This window comes from Fukomys damarensis, unplaced genomic scaffold (genome assembly GCF_012274545.1).
Source record: "Fukomys damarensis isolate Sample0158 unplaced genomic scaffold, DMR_v1.0_HiC HiC_scaffold_3, whole genome shotgun sequence".
Taxonomy (NCBI): Eukaryota; Metazoa; Chordata; class Mammalia; order Rodentia; family Bathyergidae; genus Fukomys; species Fukomys damarensis.
The window spans coordinates 156,515-173,614 of record NW_022900915.1 but is presented as its reverse complement, the minus strand read 5'-3'; the positions used below and the strand labels follow the sequence as shown (position 1 = coordinate 173,614).

Genomic DNA, 17,100 nt, shown 5'->3' with positions numbered 1-17,100 from the left:
TTCAGTGACATTGCTGTTTATTTTCTTCACTGCACTTACCAAACGTTTTGGTATTTTTTGTTCCTGTATGTGCTATTTATCTCCTTCCCTCTCTACATAGCTATGTCCCCAGCACCCGGCCCATCGCACTAAATGTTGAATGACATTAGCTTATTTTATATTAAAAATTTTTGACAAAAATCAACCCCCTTATTTAAATAAAGGAATAAAGAAATATAAAATAACTTTTTGAAAGGAAGGTTTTGCAGTATTTTCTCAAAATTCAGGATTACTTGAATATTTAAATTTTGTTCATCCGTCTTTATAATATTAGCTGAAGGACTTGGTGTTTAATGATATTACAGTTGTAGATGGTAACTACACTTAATCCAAGATAAATGAATCCAACCAAGGACTGTGCACTGCGTCTCATGGTAAAGATGTTCAGCAAGTAATGAGCAACCAGATTAGATGGCTGGGCCTCCTCCAGGGAATGGGGAGAAAGACACAACTAAGGTGGCCATGTGACTAGCTCCACCTGAAATAGGGGTGCTGTACAATTAGGTAGGAAGTAAAGGAAAATCAGAGCTCTTCTTCCCTGAGCCAAGTTTGTTCATATATTATCTCTCTTGACCACACATACTAGGAACGCTGATGACTTTCAAAGCTTAAATTGTCATTTCTCTTCAGAGGAGGATGACCATAACCTAGACACCCAGGTATGGACAGGCTTTTGTGTGTGTGTCTGTGTGTGTGTGTGTGTGTGTGTGTGTGTGTGCGCGCTCTCACGCGCACCAGGGATTGAACTCAGGACCTTGAGTTCAGGACCTTGAGGCAGGTGCAGTGCCACTGAGCTAAATCCTTGGCCCTCTTTAAATATTAATGCATGATTCTGAGTAGATATTTCATCAGTATTCCTTGAACAAGAGTTGACAGTGAATCATCCTCAAATCTGGCTTCTTTTTGTAAAGGTTTATCGGAGCATAGCTATGTGTTATTCCTTGATGTATTTTGTTTCTGGTTGCTTTTTCTCCATAATGGCAGAGTGTATGGCCTATAGGCATAAATTATGTATTATGTATTATTTTTACATACCTGAGAAAAATTCCAATCCCTGCATTAAAACAGAGGGGATCCCATTAATACTAAAATGTCCATTATTGATCAACATAAAATTTTAAATCACACTCAGTACAATCAGAATCCTGTTAAGTTTTGTTTGCACACAAAATGAAGCCTGTCATCCTCGACTAACTCATTCCTTCATATTCACCCTCTTTACTGTTCCCAACATAGTATATTTCTATTGCCATTTGGAAGAATGCCTGCCTGTGGTAAGACTCCACAGGAATTATCACTGCTCCCTCAGGAAGGAAGGGTTCTGAAATTGTGCATTCTACCATTTGCAACTTTTTTCTGGAATTGCATATGCCTTTGAAAAATGTATTATTTACCAGAGAGTTTGGGGGAAATAATTTGAAGTAGTATTACACACACATTTAAATTTTGTAGACCCAGGGAGGAGGCAGCCATACTGAGCTCTAATTGCTAAACAAATTTCTCTTAGAAAAAAATATGTAAGATTCCAATTCTAAAATAAGCTATAAAATGCAACAGATAAAAATGACTGTTCACATTTTCAGATTCAAAAACTATTTCATGATATTTATGGCAGTGATATAAAAATGGGACAGGTAGGAAATATTTTTTCCCTAGGAAAATTTTTGATGATTTTGTCTTGATTTATATGATTATATGAAGTCATTTAATTGGATGCTTTTTACCCCAGGTTTACACTTTCCTAACTGTGAGAAATACATTGTGAAATAAGCAGCAATATGCATATTATAATGTATCCTTGAAGAAATTTTAAACCAAGAAATATTTTCTTCCTCCATTCCCTATATACAACATTGTCTGAAATATAGTAGATATTCAATAATTATTGAATAAATAAAACTTAAATGGCAAAAAAAGATATACTTTTCACTGGGATTATGATTCTTGAATAAATTTGAGTATTTTTTTTTTTTTTTGTGGTACCAGAGATCGAACTCAGGTCCTTGTGCTTGCGAGGCAGGCCACCGAACCGCTGAGCTAAATCCCCGACCCTAAATTTGAGTATATTTTTGTTTTTCGCTTAATAGAGAACCATTTAAAATCAGGTTACTACCCAGAGAAATATTTGAGCAACATGCAAGGAAGAATGCCTGGCCTGGTTGAAATTTTTTATATGGTTCCACTGGCAAGCAGTTATGGAAGCATTCACTTCCCATGTTTGCTCTGAATATTTGTTTTGAATATTTGCTTCATTACCTAAAGCCAAGATATGTTGGCTTATTAAAATTAATGATGCCAATAGCAACACACAAAGAGACACATATAACAGAATAGAGTCCATAAATATATGGTCAACTCAAATATGTGGTCCGTTCATTTCTTTACAAAGATGCCAAGACAATTCAATAGAGAAAGGGAAATCTTTGTGTCTCATAACAGTGAAACAACTGAGTATATGCAAGGAGAAAATTAACATCAATTTCCTACTTTCACTACAAAGATATTAACTCAAGATGGGTTATAGAGCTAAATATAAAAGGTGACACTACAAATATTCTAGAAAAAAACATAAGAAAATATCTTTATGATTTTGATCTTTGCAAAGATTTCTTAGAAAAACATTAAATACTAAATATAAGAGAATAATATAATAAATTATATGTTCCATATTTTTGCTCTTTAAAAAACACTTAAGAAAATTAAAAGGCAAGTCACAGATTGGAACAAAATTCTCTCAAGATTAATATTTAAAAATAAGTACACTTTTCACTTATATGTATATAAAGTCCGAATTTTAAATAGGAAAAAGCTTTGAATAAGACTGTCAACAACAAGAATGTATAGTTAATTGCTCATGAAATAATATTCAACAGTATTCATTGTTAGTCATCAGAAAAATATGAATGGAAGCCATAGAGATATTACTAGATCCATGCACCAGGATGGTTGAAGTAAAAAGTGCTTCTGGTGGGAATGTGAAATGTTGAGGCCGCTGTTCGGTAGTTTCTCATGAAGTTAAACCTACACCTACTCAGTATGGGTGTTCTAAAGAATTACCTAAGAGAAATGAAAGCACGTGTTCATAAAATGCCAGATACAAATGTTTGTAACAGCTACACTTATAATAGTGCAAAAGTGAAAACTTAAATATACATCAACAAATACATGATTTTAAATTAATTGCAGCATATTCATTAAGAGTACTGCACCATAATATAAAAGAACAAACTACTCATACACACAACAATGCACACTCTCCCCAAAATACGAAGCTGAAAAATGTTAGATACAAAAGATTCGATACTGAATTATTCCATTTATACAAAGCTTCAGGCAAAGCTACTCTGTAGTGACAGAAAGTAAGATCGGGCTGGCTTGGGGAGTAGTTGTGGGTGGAGAGCTGATGACGAAGGTGGATGAGCGTGATTTCCGATTGACATCTTTGGTGATTACACTGAGCCGATCCCATCATCAGTCAGACTCATTAAGTTGTATACTTAAGATGGATGGGTGCATTTTGTTGTCTTTGAATTACAAATTCATAGAAAAAACACCATTTAAAATGGGCAAAAGATGTGAACAGATGGTACAAAGAGATACAAATCTCCATGAAGTCCACATAGAATTTTCCAACATAGTCAGCAGTAAGTAAAAATTATTACTGTAGTGGCATATCGCTTTATCTGCACTCTAACCTATCAATTTTCTTCCTAAGTCTGCACCCAGGATAAGCAATCTCTGTCTACCAAAAGACAGGCAAGCCTTTTTTTAGACTCCACAAATAAGTCATGTCATACGGTGCTTGTCTTTCTGCATCTGATTTATTTCACTTAGGTTCATCTATGTTGATACAAGTGGTAGAAGCTACTTCTTGTTAAAAGTGGAATATATATATATATATATATATGTCACAATTTCTTTATCCATTCATCTTTGATGAACACATGGACACTTAGGTAATAACTTGGCTGTTAAATAATCCGGCAGTGAACATGACGGTGCAGATTACCACTGCAATCTACTGATTTTGTTGTCATTGTATATATATGAGAAGTGGGTTTACTATCCATTTTTTTTTGTAATATCCACTCTAATAGGGGCCAGGTGATAACTTGTTGTGGTTTTCCATTAGTATTTTGTTTGTTTGTTTTTTGGTTTTTGTTTCTCATACTGGGGATCAAACTCAGGACCTTGCTTTTGCTGGGCAGGCATGGCATCACTGAGCTACAGCCCCAGCTCTATTTGATTTTGTGGTTTTGATTTCTATTTCCTTGAAGATTAGTAATGTCAATCTTTTATATATCTCTGTGTCATTTGAGTGAAAGGTGGTAAAAGGTGGTTACCAGTGGTTGGAAGTGAAGGGAAAACATTCTCAAAGGGCATAGACCTTCAGTTGTATGATAAATAATTACTTGGAACCCTAACATACAACATAATGATTATAGTTAATATTTAATGTATTGTCTACTTGAAATTTGTTGAGCATGGATGAGTGGATCACAAGTGTTCTCTTTAGAAGAAGAAGAAAAGAAAGAAAAAGGAGAGAAGGAAGGAAGGAAGGAAGGAAGGAAACAAAGGTAACTGTGTAAGGTGATAGATACCTTTGCTCAGCTTGGGTGGTAATCAATTCACAACACATACATGCATTGAGCATCTCATGGTATTCCCTAGATAAATGCAATTTTTGTCAAAAATACAAATAAATCCAGAAAAACAATTTTTAAAATGAAATTGGGAGGAAAAAAGACGTGTGCAAGAATGTTTATAGCTGCTTAGTTACAGGAGGAACATACGGAAAACAAACCAAATGCAAATCACTAGAAGAGATAAATGTGAAATAATCACATAATGCAACTATACTGTCATAAAAAATTGAAACACTAATGTGCAAAGCAACATAAAAAAAAACCATCAAAACACTTCTCTGAGTCAAAGAAAGATAGTGGCAGGGAACGCTTTAATAGCAAAAACTTAGGAAATCACAATATAAGATAACCTCTGCCCCTCACTCTGCTTAGTTCAGAATTAACCTGTACCAGAGATACCTAGTCTCTCACAAAAGTTTTGTCAGTGAAAAGAACCATTGTTAGCTTTGTTAATCAAACAAGCTCCTTTCCACCTGGCTAGAGTAGGTAATTGAATAAATCTTAAAGGTAACTTCCCTGACAAAGAACTGTATCTGGGTTGAAATTCAACTGCCTTGCTGTTATGTTTTGGGTGTCAGCAATGTGAGCTGTGAAAATGCAGTGTAACCAAGTGAGTAAGATCAAAGCTATAAATCCTATAAAAGAAGGAGTTGTAACCCAATGGGGGAGTCTATCAGGGCACCGCCATTAGGTGTCATCAATCCCCATTGATACAGTAAACTTTTATTTTACTCCCATTCTGCTGCCTCTCTGTGTGTCACTTGCCAATTCCTTCTGTAACAGTAGGAACATATTTTATGATTCATACGGCTTCTGTCTAGATGTTTCTCCAAAGCCTAATGTGTTCACAGGTGGGGATTTCAGAGGTGGCTGGATCCAGAGTGTGTGATTCTAGGATTGACTCATGGCACAATGCTAGGTCCAAGGGCACTAGGATTAAGGGCGTGAGTGCTGCCCACCTAAGAGCAGGTAGCCTGAATAAGATACAAGAGACAGAAACAGGCTTGTTGCTGGTGCCTTGCTTGCTTGATTGCTTTGCTACCTTCTGCCTGCTATGCACTTTTTCTCTGCTGTGATTCCTGCATGCCATGCTGCCCAGCCTTGGAGCTAGCCAATTATGGACAGAAACTCCATCAAACTGTGGCTAAATAAACCTTTCCTCTTTTAACTTTGGGTGTCAGGTGATTTGTCTCAACAGCGAGAAAAAGTAAGACAATTCTATTTATATTCATTTCATGAATGGCCAAATTATTCTTTGGTGGCAGGAATCAGAACAGTAGAGGGAAGACTGACCAGAAAGGATATGAGGAAACTATCCAGGTTGATATAAATGTCATATGCCTTGATTGAGGTGATGGTTGTATTAAGCTTATTGATTTTAGGAACTTGAATATAACAACTCAATTTCACTCCATGTAGACTTTATCTCAATTAATTAAAAAACAGTCTACTCAACTGAGGTGGTCTGTATGACCATTTTGCTTTCATAGATAATCTAGCCAACAAACATATAGCATTAAATTAATGTTAAGAGCCTATTTACTTTTTTTTGAGGAAAAATATTTAAAGCATTATCCCTTTAAACAGAATGCAATTATCTTTTGGCCATTAGAACATTTAATCCATAGTTTACTCATCATTGCTGTACTATCCAGTGAAGTAAAATGATATCAGTTAGAGTACTCGAAGTTTTTTACTTGAAGTCTAATTATTTTTATTTTCAATATTTCTTTAAATATTTATTGCATACTGATGAAAAGAAAGTAGGAGAGCAAGAGTATCTGAAGTAAGCAGTTGTTAGTTGAAAAGTCTGAGAGCCTTACCTTATAACATTTGTGCTTTAGCTTGCTATTCTGCTTTAACCACGGCATGTCAAGCCCTTCTGAATATTCAGGTAGAAGGCTGGTCAAAACAGGAGCAGAATAGTTGGGAGCTGCAAAATTTACATTCCTCTTATGGGAGTTTGTGTTTGTATATAATGTTGCTGGGTAACCAGAACCCCATCCTTTGTAGGCTAGGTGTATCCTGGCAACCTGTCAACAAAAGGGATAGTACTAAGCTCTCTGGTCACCAGTTAGAGAAATCCAAAACAAGGGTCAAGGGATCAGAAACAGACATCAAAATAGATATGAACCTCAGCTTTATTTGAGGTTGGCTCCCAGAACTTTACTAATGGACCTAGTATCCAACAAGGAGGGACAGATTAAGTTGTGTCGTGAGCTTCTTGGTTGTAGGAATGAAATGGGGTGGAAACACAATTTACTTTTTTAAGGAAGAAAAATACTCCCAGTATTTACTGATTACCGATTTTCTTTTCTAGGCATTTTAAAATTTTTTTTTTTTTTTGGTAAAAGAGCTGGAACTTTCCTAGAACAGAAACATGGATACTCAAAGGCTCTCTATGTGTTGGTCTAAAATGTATACAGCTATCCACTGTAGAAGCTGTGCTTACTTTATTTTTCCTAACATGTCCTAAGATATAGAAAACACTTTCAAGATCAGCATTTAAAATATATTTGAATAATGAATTTTAAATGTTCATGTTAAAAATATGCTGCGATTTTAATATAGTTGTAGTATAATACCACACTGAAATGCTCTGCAATTATTAAAGCTCATAAGGCAAGACAGTTTATTACTATAATTGGAGAAAAAGTTCACAACATATGACTAAAGGAGAAGATACACAGCAGGGGACCCCAACCAGGACACTGGGTGGGTCCATTGGTCTGTTAGAAACCAGAACTCAGAGGAAGAGCCAAGCAGTTGTCTATCAAAGCTACTTCCCATCACTGGTGATATGGCATCTTAGCTCCTGTCTCCTGTCAGATCATCAGGGTCACCGGATTTTCACAGGCATGAAAACCCTACTGTGAATTGTGCCTTCCCAGCATCTAGGCTGCAGGCTCCTTTGAATCATCCCAAACCCACCATCCCCAAGGAAAAATTATCCTTGACAGGTTGCCAGAAAAGTTTCAACCATTGCTATATAAATAATAAGATCTCATTAAACTCTGTGCAAGCATGCTGGTGTGTGTGTGTGTGTGTGTGTGTGTGTGTGTGTGTGTGCTCATGCGCACGCAGATGTACCAGTGCACATACTTAACTCACAAGGCACAAAGTTACCATTGGTTGTCTATGTGTTATCTATGTGTGATAAGGATAAGGAATACATTATTAAATGTTTCTTAGGGTAGACATTAAGAAAACAAAAACCGTTACTTTCTAACATTCCAAAGCCCTGCCCTCTGTGCCCTAGATAATTTAACTGGCGTGTGTAGAACATTTACTGGACTGTTGATTCTGTTGAAGTCAGATTGGACCTCACAGTTTGAAGACCCTCCTAGGTGATCAAGTTCCACACACCAACTTGCTTTCATGCTACACAAATGAATAGAAGTATCCTCTACAGAGATTTAACGATAATTATTTTATGCTATTACATAAAGCACTTTTAATATTTTTCTGCTACCAATCATAAAATTCCATTAAATATGATAATGCACGACTAAAATGACATAAGAACTATTTTATTATTCACGAGTAAATATTGAGATGGGGCAAGAAAACAGTCAACATTTGGCATTTTACTAATTTATGGATCCCCAGTTGACATATTTCTCACATTACAGGAACTACATGCTTTATCAGCCCAATTATAAGCTAACTGAGATACTCTTCTAAAGAAGTTGGCCAATAAAAAAATACCATCCCAAATGCACACACACACACTGTTCAGTCCCATGGCAGGCTCTATGTGTCAAAGGGCAAAAGGACAGAAACTCTGGCCTGAGTCAGGACAACTCCAGAAAACAACATGAAGAGCAGATATTCCTTTATAAAAATATTTCAAGGAGTTCTTTACCCTGACTGGGGCGATCGCTTTCAAGAAGCCCAGGAATAACAGCCTATAGCAAGGACTTAAGAAAGACTCCTTTTCTACATTCATCTAACCTGTCTGAACAGTTTCTAAACTGTCTGGATAGGAACTTTTGGTTTTTTTCAAATTCTGGACTTGCTTGAAAATTTGTGTTGATCTTCAGATTTATTTCATCTCGGCAAAATAGGCCTTCCTGAGTTCTCTCTGCCTCTCCCCCTCATCTGTGCTCTCTTTTACCTTTTTTGTTTTAAGGGACAAAAGCTTTTAAGCTGCTTTATACTAGGGGAGGAGGGAAGCAATCAAGATCAGAAGGCATCTTGGACATCAAATAGTTCTTACAACACACTTTTGATTATTTAAGTGTAAATGAAGCAGAAACATATGGATTCTATTTCCCGTAAATCACACAGGGCTCTTAAAAAAAATCCAGGGAGAATGTGCTCTCCATGATGTGCTCTGTTTGGTTGAACCAAAAACATCTGAAAAATACTTAGAAGCTGATGAATCCAAAATATTTACCCATCCCTATTTATAACATTGGGGGAAACCCTTGATTTATGGTGACAGCTAAACCACTCACATCTGTTGGGCAACCAGGAACCAGCGAGCCTCCAGATAACTGTGTTCCTGTTGTCTCATGGGGCTCCTGACACTTAAGCTCAGATCGAAGGACTGAAGCCTTTCCTTGGAGCTGCTCTGGTTGGGTGTTGCTACAGATTTTCTCACCTGAAGACTTGCAAGTTATCTCAGATTATGTGATGGCCAATCGCACTTGTGTCAGTGAGGGATGAGGCCAGAATTCGCCAGTACTCCTGATCTGACTCCTTGCAGTCCACCACAGGAAGCTCCGGTTCACTTTCCCTTCAGAAACCGCAGCTGTTGTGCCTGTGCCCGAACCCCTGACTTTCATTCAGTGAATGAATCGCTGTGACAGTTATGGAGCAGCAGCAAGCTTTCTCCTGGCTGGTGTTTCTGACCATCTCACGTCTTTTTACTGATAGCCTGAATAGTGCTCCATGCGCTACTGATAATTCTGTCCAGTTTACTTAACTTTGGCAGAGGCTGCATCCTGTGTGCAAGGATTTTTTTTCATGGCAGCAGTCCCCAAACAGGATGTTTGTGAAATCTGGCAAGATAGGCCACTGGGCCCCTTTTCTGTTTTACTTTATTATGATTTACATCATTCTCATCACCTAGCTCACAAATGTTGTCAGCCACTTCACCTCTGGTCCTCAAACCCTCTGATGATCTGTGGGGTTTGATAGTCGAGGAAACTGGGGCTCTGGGACACAACGGGACTTTCGCTTGATTGCCAGCTTAATCCAAAGCAAATCCGGGTGGGGGCATATGTTTTTCTGGTGCCCATTGTCTTTCCTTCTCTCTCCTGCAAGATCTCGCTGACAGCACAGAGAAAGGTCTGACCTCAAAAGGAAGGATTGTTTTTCAAAATTCCTTTTGGCCCAAGAACAGCCTTTGCATAATTAAGTTTTACTTACTTCACTCAATTAAATTTAAAGCATTACCAGAAATGTCCTATGGTAGGTTAGAAAGGGAGGAAGATGGATGCACTCTAAGTGCAAACTAAAGACTTTTAAGATATGATTGTATTTGACACACAGAATCCTGTCCTATACAGATCCTGTCTGTAGGATTCCTTGCCATGGGGCAGGCTTCTCAACCTCGGTTGTGATTATTAATATTTGTGTGGGGGGGTACCAGGGATCAAACTCAGGACGTGGCACTTGCTATGCAGGCGGCAATGCCACTGAGCAAAGTCTCCAGCTCAGTGGGATTAGTAACCTCCACCTCTGTCAAGATATTTTAGGGGTTTTCCCTACTCCTCCTACTTCCATCATGAAATTTTAATACCACAGATACACTCCGTATTTGTTTGTGTACTGAATGATTTGAGTGGGCCTCAAACCAATGTAATATCCCAGGCTAGGTCACCTTGACCACCCCTGTGTTTACTGCCCTCTTGGAGATGATGTCAAGGTACATATATCTAAAAGGCTTAGAGTGGTGGCCTCACGTGATGTCACGGTCAAGCTCATTTACAGTAAAACCATGCTAACCCATCCCGAGTTGTCCTATCAAAAAAGTACAGCAAGCTTTCCCTTGTGTTCAAAGAAAAATATTTTTGTTTTAGAAGAGGATATAGATGTACTATTTTTTATGCATCTGAGCAGTGTGATATTTAGGTAGAATACTTGGAACAAAATAGACTAAAAATAGTATCTAGTCCTGCTGCATATTTTCAGGCAAAAACCGAAGGATTATTGGTTTTACTTTTTAAAATCAATAAGGCACCTAAGTTATTTGTTTACGTGGCATGTATTCAAATTCAGACTCCTCCCAAAAAATTGTCCAAAGATTGCCTTGCTTTATTTTTGGCATAATGAAAGTATTTCCAGAGCAAATAGAAGGATTATCTTTCTTTTGACCTTCCTTCCTATAGGTAGGGCTATTCCTCAGTATTATATTAATGTTCCACTATATTTAAAATATTTTGCACATGTTATGTGGTAAAACGTCCTGTTTTAGGTTTTAGATTTTAAATTTGTCCTGTGTGTCTGGGCAACTCACGCTGATTCTGGTACAGTTTTCCATTTTTTCTCCCAACACCCCTAAATTTGGCCAAATGCAGCATTTGTACCTAGTTGGTACACAGTTAATATTTGTCCCCTGAGCTGATCACACAGCTTTTGGGTAAAAGAGATAATAGTGTGATAATGGCGAGCAGTTGCTGAGGATGGCTGTGCTGCTGAACGTTAAGGCTGGTTTAGTACTTAAGGTCTCCTACTTAATATAAATATTTTGAGATAAATTGTGCATCTCATTTCAGAGAGTTTTCCAAAGCTTTATGGCATGTGAACAATAAATGTTTAATAAATACTTAGTCCCTAGTTTATTAACCCAAAATTTCTAAAACTGGTTTAAATTAAAGGGTTGTGGCTGATAATAGTCTAATTTGTCTATATGGACATTTTATGGAAGGCATTTCCAGTTTTAATTTGAAAAAATTGCAAGTTTTCCCTTCAAGTCGGGGAATGTCTTTTTTCTTCTTATCCTTTTCCTCTTCCTCCGCCTTCATCAGTGTGTGTGTGTGTGTTTATGTGTGTGTATTTGTTTGTGTGGGGGGGAGTGGACCCAGTTCCTTCACAGTGATTTACATCCCCATCCCCTTTTTATTTTCTTTATTTTGAGATAGGGCCTTGCTAAGTCACTAAGTTGCCAGGGCATTGCTGACCCTGCTGTCTTCTGGCTTCAGCCCCCTGGCGTGCTTTCTGCCATTCTTGGAGAAAGGGACACTTCTTCCCTCTGGTAATTAACTTCCTCTCTTTTTAATTGCACTGGCTTCTTCTTCTTCTTCTTTTTCATTTTCCACTTTCATTTTAATTTTTTCAGTACTGATAACTGAACCCAGGGGAGATCTACCATTGAGATACATCCCCAACCTCTTTTTTATTTTTTTGGTACCAGGGATCAACTCTGGACCTTGCCCTTGCGAGGCGGGTGGCGGCACCACTGAGCTGAATCCTTGGCCCAGCCTCTTAGTTTTTAATGTTGGTACAGAGTCTACCTAAGTTTCTGGGGAGGACTGAATTTGTGATCTCTGCCTCAGCCTCCCTCAGTGCTGGAATTTGGCTTATTCCTCTTAACCTTTGAGCAGACTCAGGTATCCTCTCTTTTCTAAAAAATGAATCTGCTGTACCCACACTGTCTTCCCGAGGAAGAGTTTAGCCCCTGGCTTCATTACCATCACATCTACCTTCATGGCACACCAACACCCTCCCCACAGCTTACGTTCGACTTCTCTCACTGAACCATCCTCTTAGAACACCGCCTGTGAGTCCCCCCAGCTCTTCCAAGTGTCTCCTCGTTTTCGTCCCACAGTGAATTTGCTGCATTTGCACCTGCTGCCCCCTTTCCCACTAGAAATGCTCTTCTCCATTCACCAGTCCATTGAGCTGGAGATGGGCAGGGTAAAATTCCTCAGACTGAGTTCAAGGCCTATAAACATGAATGTAATCCAAGAAATAAGGAGGCTAAGTCCCCGGTCCTGTTTGTCAACCCCTCATGACAGCAGGGAGAGAGATGGTAGCTGGTTTGCTACTGTAGCACTGTATTCTGAAACAGAGAGTGAAAGAGATTTTTCTACTTGTGTGCTAAGCTTTGCACCAGGCGATATGCTATTGAGATCTTCCTTGGCTGTGACTAGATGGGGTTTGCCTCTGTCTCTCTTCACTTTCTGATTTCCTGAGAAATCTTTGCTATAGTAGAAACTAGATTAGAGTAATACCATAAAGGTTTTACCCAGTGGTTGGTTGATGTTAGCAAGGATCGTCTTGTTTATCTTGTAGAAGCTCTAACCGCCTTCAGATTATTTGTGTACAAACTTGCTCCTTGTCCCTCTTGCTCTGGCCACCTCCCTAATGAGGTGTGGTTGAGAGCAAACAGTAAAAGATGAGGTTACCAGAAAAACACAATACTGCCCAGACACCTATGCTATTCCAGCAGCCTGTGATCCACATGAAACCTTAGAGGGAAAACATCCTCTAGATCAGCTGTTATTAGTGATTCCTCCACCTCCAGGGACATTTTGCAATGTCTAGAAACATTTTTGGTTGTTACATGTGGAATTAAGGACAGTGCTACTCATGGGTATAAGCCAAGGTTGCCCCTAAATATCTTTGAAAAGCACAACCCAGCTCTGCACAAATAGATTTATACCATCCAAAATATCAACAATGCCACTTTTAAGCCTTGTACTTTGGATTCTGTGAAATGGGATATGAGTGAGAAAGCTTTCTTTCTAAAATATGACAAATCAATGAACTCTTTCCAAACCCACCATAAAGATCTCTACTGCAGATGAAGCAGCAGACACAGAGTTCACGTAGCTTAATCGTACTTACATAGCCAATCAGTGAGGACCTCGCAAATGTGAACAAAGGGCCTACCCCGCCCACTTCACCGTCCGTGCTCCTTTCCACACTAGCTTCTCCCCGAGTAGCTGAGGTGGGGATGCTCATTAGTAGGTGACTGAAGCTAAAATCACTCTGAAAGCCAGAAAACGTCCAGGGACAGAGAACTCGGCCATAACGTCCCAGGGACAACTGTAGAGGAATTAGAGTGGAAAAGAAGGAAGTCAGGGGCTATGTGAGCGTGCGCAAAGCCGTCTGGAAGCCGTGAAACCAGAGCCAAGTTGCAGGAAAATGAGATGAGGTCAGCGGAGCCAGTGAAGGGCATTTGCATCAGAATCAGTTGGCTTCTAGAAGGCAAGAGTGGCAGAGACTCATGTGGTGGCACTGCCAACTGTACCTGATCTTCACTAGATGCTGCACTTGCATATGCCTGTTATATCCTCTAGACTTGAATAACCCAGCTCTCCCTGTCCTCTGCGACTTTCACCTAAGAAATTTTTTTCCTTCCCTCCTACTCCCTAATGCCACTTTTCAGAGCAGTTGTCCAACACACAATTAAATTTTTAACTTTTTGGCTAGTAAAATACTGTTTATAGCTCACATTGTTATTATTAATAGTTATTTTTCCAATATCAGATCAGTCACAGAATTTAAAGATATATTTCTATAATTGTAGAGTCACTGCTTTAAGAAATATCAACTATTTTTGGAGTCTGAGCTCTATTCTACTTTATTTTATAGAAGAGACAAATGAAGTCCAGATCGTGAAAATTATTCATCCAGTTTAAAGTAGAACCAATGAGCATACAGGTTTTCTCACTCGGTCTTCTGCTACTGTTACTGTTTTATCTGTTTTCTTGAATGGGCACTTTATCTGTCTACACATCTACTCAGTGCCTACCTTTCTACTACTACTAGTACAAACACACACACGCACAATAAAACTGAAATACAAAAAACTGAGTTTCTTTTTTTGCTCAAACTCACCAAGTTCCCATTCTGGAGCTCTTCTATTACCAGTGTCTCGTGTGTGCTTTCAGAAAACAGCTTTATGATTGTATGCATGCATGTTGATATGTGGCTGTTGTCTCCTGATCTGCAGGCCAGTGCCCTTCCCATCCCTCCTTCTGTCCACTCTGGCTTCTATTGCTCAAGATGAGACATGACAAATCAGATGACACATTCGTGCTGTTGAAGGAAAACCTAATGACTCAGATACAAACTGTTCCATGCACCTTTCATCCTCATTACAAGGTAGCTTTGCCAAAGTCAAGTGGTGACATTCTGATTTATCACTAAACTGAATGGGTATAACTCACATTTGATGAGAATCTGAAACTCAGAAAAGAAAAAAGTATACTTTTTAAAGATTTTCAGTTACTTAGTCAAACTTGCTTTTTGTTCTGTTGAAAATATTGCTTTCCTTTGAGTTCAACAAACACAATCTGTCTGAAAAAAATGAAGATAGGATTTGTTCCCAATCACCAAATTCATCATTAAATCTTTAAATTTAACATAAAATATCACCAAATTTCTGAAATCTCTACTTAGTGTCTAATACAAAAGGGCCAAGGAGCCTCATTGTTTTTGCTGGCCAGATGAGGCTGAGCTGAGTCCAGGATCCACCTATGAAATGCACATTTGGCTCTCTGTGGCTTTACCATTTATAAGAACTGGTATCCAAATAAATCAGGAATACATTTCTCTTGGCTCTTATAGAACCCTTTAAATAGTGACTCCAGTCTTCCTAAGTTTTTTGTCCGGTTTGCCTGAAAGTGGACAATTTTCATGAGTTTGTTTTGGCAGCCATGGCATGGATTTTTATTGAAAGTCACAGTTGTTTTAGCAGGCACCATAGCCTGCCAGCCAATCTCTGCAGGGCCCTTCCAGCTAATTCAGTGAGAACTATGTGCACCTAGTACATAGTTGGCATTGCATGCCAAGCAATGCAAGAAGTGACCTGCACCTAAGTTTTTGCTGTCCTGCATATGACCACTGCATCTCTACTTCCAAATTAGAGGGTGTGTTTGTATCCTTTCTGAGACAGCCCTTTCTAAAACGAAGATTCCTCTGATACTTTACAGCAAGTATGCCAGTTTCCCCTGGGGTTATATCCATTTGGTAAGGCAACAATGAGATAGGTTAATTGGGACATACATTTTTAATGGATGAAACAAAATAAGAATTTGGTTGAGAAGAGGTGACAATGTAGCCTAAAAATGATTCTCAAAAGTGCTCTTGAGTAGCCAAGGGGACTGATCACTCAATAGGAATTTTCTAAATAATTGTGCAGAGTATTTATATCATCACACATAAATCATCACATACTTACCATGGTCACACCAATATTGACTTTAATTGAGTTTATAAGATCTTTGCTCAAGATAAAGTACCCTACATTTCTCTTTTATTACTCTTTCTGTATACCATTTATGCTATTGTTTTATTACTCTGTATGATTCAAAAGCTTGTCACAGTTTTACTTTATGAAACATTTAAGAGTTAGTTTGTTAATAGCTCAATCTTGGAACAGCACAATTCTTAGTTTTAAAATTAGTCTAAAATCTGGTAAACCAGATTTATTATATATATATTTTTTTGTTTGTTTGTTTGTTTTTGTTTTTGGGCTTTTTGGGTTTTTTTTTTTTTTTTTTGGTACGGGGGATTGAACTCAGGTCCTTGTGTTTGCAAGGCAGGCCACCTATTTTATATTTTTAAATAACCTTCTTTGTAATTTTTTTAATAATTCCAGATAAGTAATGTATAACAGGAAAATAATGTACTTGAGAATATATTTTATTGGCTTTTCTGAGGCAAAATATGTTTCTTACAAACCAGAACTGCAAATGAACCTGTTATTTTACAATCTTTACCTTCCCTTCAATTATACTAGCTTTAATGTTTTTTCTTTAAATTCTCCTTGGTCAGACAGTACTCTTAAACCTCAAGATTATAAAAACAAGAAACTTTTCCAAAATCACATGGGTAAAGTCTCAACCTGCTGTTAAAAATACTACTCATGAAGCCAGTGCTTCATCCCTGGACAGTGTTCACAGTCTGCATAACTCGGAGTCACAGGGGTACACTGCACTGTAGGGAGCCTGGTGTTTGGTATCACTCTTTTCATGGAAAAACACCACGGCTGGCTGGGGATTACCTACACATCTGCCATTTTCTATCTCATTTGCCCTTTTCTGTTTCCTCTAAAGACACTGAGAAAGAAAGATTACTTTCCCCTACTCCATTTCACCTGAGAATAGTCCTGCCATCAAGTTCTGGCTAACAATATGTAAGGAAATATGTATTAGAGCAGGGCTTTTCAGACTTTTCCATGTGTGGGAATCACCTGACTACCTTGTTATGACACAGAATCTGAGCTAGAAATCGAGGTGGGTTGGTATGTTGCACCTACTGGTGTTGGGTGATGGTGGGACTTGAGGGTCACAATTCGAGTAACAAAGTATCGAGGATTCTTGGCAAGGATTTTCCTCCTTGATTGGCACATGTACTTAATACATTTTAATTCTCTTCTCATCCCAGCAGTACAAGAAATAATACCAAGTAGAAATTCTCAAGGAAAATGGAAAATATCTTTGATACCTACTTC

The 17,100-nt window shown here is 38.2% G+C and overlaps 1 protein-coding gene across 3 annotated transcripts in view; it reads right to left on the bottom strand.

Moving 5' to 3' along the window:
* Positions 1-6,647, bottom strand: part of LOC104864343 (zinc finger protein 474) — a 55,488-nt gene extending 48,841 nt beyond the window's left edge. For all 3 annotated transcript variants that reach the window (XM_010627255.1, XM_010627257.1, XM_010627258.2), the window contains exon 1: positions 6,509-6,647. The gene's annotated coding sequence lies outside the window, so the exon portion shown is untranslated. The remainder of the gene's footprint in view (positions 1-6,508) is intronic.
* Between the last annotated feature and the right edge of the window lie 10,453 nt (positions 6,648-17,100).